The sequence below is a fragment of the Mandrillus leucophaeus genome, unplaced genomic scaffold (assembly GCF_000951045.1).
Source record: "Mandrillus leucophaeus isolate KB7577 unplaced genomic scaffold, Mleu.le_1.0 Scaffold1246, whole genome shotgun sequence".
Classification (NCBI taxonomy): Eukaryota; Metazoa; Chordata; class Mammalia; order Primates; family Cercopithecidae; genus Mandrillus; species Mandrillus leucophaeus.
Genome location: NW_012100832.1, coordinates 93571 through 97177, shown reverse-complemented (window position 1 = coordinate 97177; position 3607 = coordinate 93571).

Below are 3607 nucleotides of genomic sequence, written 5' to 3'. Positions count from 1 at the left end.
ATGAAGCCCATATATGTTAGAACCTCTTCATTGCAGTTGACTTGTGTTGGAAGCAAATGCTCAGTGCCACAAAGCAGAACTAGCACTGAGACAAAGGACAAAGGGCCTCTCAGCAAGGCAAATTTACTTCTGCAGAAGGGTATATCTCATGTATGGAGCAAGGGCGAGAGCACATAGAACAAAGGAAAGCAGGGGTTTTTATTATCTCTAATGCAGCTTCTGTTTCTGTGTCTTCCCCCTATTGGCTAGGGTTGGACCCCACAATCTAAGCTGAACCCGGTTGGCTAATTTGAAAAGTGCAGGAATACAGTTACACTGGTGGGAAGGCAGGAAGATCAGTGTCAGTGTGAGAAGCCATTGCGATGGGAGGGGTAATTCATAGCATGGGTAGCAGATGTGGAATGTGGGCTCTATAGAATAGGACTGGCAGGAAGGTTGTTTACCAGGGAAGGGGGAACACAGAGAGTAAGGAAGTCTGGCTTTGAAGGCAGGAAACAAAGGACAAGGAAACTTCAGCAAGCTAAACCTTTGAAGAAGAATTTCTTACTGTATCTAACAACTTGCCAACTGTTTAGGTATCCTGGGGACCCCATTTGCAGCTGGCATCTGAAGTGAGGGCAGCCTTATTGGGACTAAACCCTTAAAGTGTGGGTCTGCACTAATTCCTGGTACTTAGTGTCAGAATAGAATTGTAGGACACATGGTTGGTGTTGGAAAATTAAGAATTGCTGTTGGAAAATGATATACTATCTATCTTTGATTACTACAGTAGTCTCCCAGCCAACTTGGGGGCTCCTACAATCCCCTCAGATTTAATAATTCACTAGAACCATTCACAGGACTCAAGAAAGTACTATACATTTTGTCATGAGCAATGCAAGGTTAGAAATGACCAGGTCCATGCATGTGTGTGTCTTTCCACAATGTCAGACTTTTATTGATGCTATTTCAATCACAAATGCCACCTGGAGTTCCACGGAGACAATTCTCCATAGCACTTCCTGTTTACTCCCTAGCCAGAGCTATGGTCACACAGGTTCAAGTCACTCCACAAGTCAGCCAATATGGCAAACCATACATAGTAGTGTGCTTAACCAATATTTAAATGTTATATGTTAAACATTTCACAAAAGCAAAATAATATTTATCACCAAGAGGAAAAAGAGAAATGTAAGAGTTAAAGAGGAAAGAAATATGAAATATGGCTTGGCAGTCAAAGACAGGTTTTCTTTAGTTAAAACATGAAAGGTGCTCCTGGCTGATTGTGGTCAGGAGCACTTTCTCTTACAGACTAAGAGTATATATTGGTTTTAGGGTGAGGGGGCTCATCACAAGCTTGGAATGTTTATGTGTGTGGAGAAGTTTATGGCGGTGTTGGAATCTCTCAGGGAGGAGGGGAGGTTGTCTTGAGGCAGAAATCTTTCTGGCCCGGAGAGGGGTTATCTCAAGGCTGGAATCTTCCTGGTCGGAGGGGTCTTATCTAGGGGCTAGCATGTCTTTGGTTGGGGAGGAGTTTGAAATGTTTCTGGTTGGAGATGTTATTTGTGGTTTATGGTCATGCTGACCTTAGCCATTAGGCTGATGCCCTTTGGATTTAGGCAGGTTTTTTTTTTTTTTTTGGTTTTTTTTAAGGTGAACTTTAGAATTAGGGCCTTGACCAAGATGGTGATGCTCCTGCTCTATCAGATAGGAGAAATGGTTAATGAATCAGTCCAGGGAAAGTGAAGAAGAAAGAGTCCTGGTCTGAGCCAAGTGGTCTGGGTGGTCTGTTGGTCTTGCAAGGCAGAGTCTTTTTTTTTTTTTTTTTGAGATGGAGTTTCACTCTAGTTGCCCAGGCTAGAGTACAATGGCACGATCTTGGATCACCGCAACCTCTGCCTCCCAGGTTCAAGTGATTCTCCTGCCTCAGCCTTCCTGGTAGCTGGGATTATAGGCATGTGTCACCATGCCCAGCTAATTTTGTATTTTTAGTAGAGACGGGGTTTCTCCATGTTGGTCAGGCTGGTCTCAAACTCCCAACCTCAGGTGATCCACCCGCCTCAGCCTCCCAAAGTGCTGGGATTACAGGTGTGTGCCACTACGCCCAGCCCAAGGCAGAGTCTTTGACTGCAAGATAGTATCACCCAAGATAGCCATTTTGAGCTGCTCAAGGGCTAATCTTTTATAGTCACGTTGTCCTTTGATGAGAACTGATAGTGGAAGAGTTCTTGTTTGTGTCTTTATGTGATTGAATGCCATCTTTATTTTTTTAATTTGCTTATTAAACAAAACATCCTTGTTGGCAAAGTGTCCTATGAAATATAAAGTGGAGTCTTTTTCTAAGATGGAGTTAGTTATGTCAAGGGTGCTCTATACACTTGTGATTACAGTTTATTATAAAGGATAGGAGGGAACATCCAGATGAGGAGGTACATAAGGCAGGGAAGGGGCAAAAGTGTACAGTTTCCATGTTCTCTCTGGCATGCCACCCTCCCAGCACATCCATGCATTTATCAACCTAAAAACTCCCTAAATCCCACTGCTTGGAGTTTTTGTACGAGATCTCATTATATAGATGTAACTGATTAAATGATTGGCCATCAGTGATTAAACACAACCTCTAGTGCCTCTCCTCTCTCTGGAAGTCAGGGTGGGAGGTAGGGCTAAAGTTCTGACCCTCCATTCACAGAGTTCGTTTCTCTGGTGAACAGCCCCCATCCCACAGTAATCCAGGGCCCCGACTATAAATCACCTCATTAGCATAAACTCAGGTGTGGTCAAAGAGGCTCTTTATGGATAACAAAAGACAGTCCTACCACTCAGGAGTCTCCAAGGGTTTTAGAAGCTCTGTACCAGGAACCAGGACAAAGACCAAATATATATATTTTTATTATATCACAGGATACCCCTTGGTCTTTGAGCATGGATTCTTTATAGCAAAAGGATCGCCTGTCCGAGCAACATTTTGAGGAAAGAGTGTGGTATAGGAATAGGAGGCTTTTAACTCATTTTTTCCAATTCATCTGACTATTGGTATTGGTATTATAATTTTTATCAACAACGCAAGTGTAAAACAATATTACATTATGGTAGGTGTAACTAAAAAATTAAAAGTCAAAAAATGCTGGCATACTAGTAGAGTCCCATTCAGTCCTTAATAATTAGTTCAGTCTATTATCATATTTCATGAAAATGTCTCCTGGGATGAGGTCACTCCAGTTTGCAGGCTTTCATTGGATCCTGCCTAGTTCCAATAGCAGGAGTGGTGTCAGCAATAGATGGTTTCATCCTTCGAGGCATCAGATATAACTGAGTAAAAGATAATAACATCTTTTGCTCTGAGCCTCTTTCAAGGTGTTAAAGTACTACTGAGTTTCCCTCATTACAGAACCCATTTATTTGTTGCATTATCCTCATTTACTATTTCTCCTTCTCTCCATTTATACAAAATTTTCTACCTTTGGAAGTGACATTAGGTTCAACCACTGTGCTGGTCTAATTGCAGGCAGCAATACTAATCTAGTAAGTACCTCTCCATCAGCCCACTACCATTCATATAGGTAGTGTTAAATAGTTATAGAAATGGGCTATTTTTACCATTAGACAATATAATTGCGTTCACAGTCAA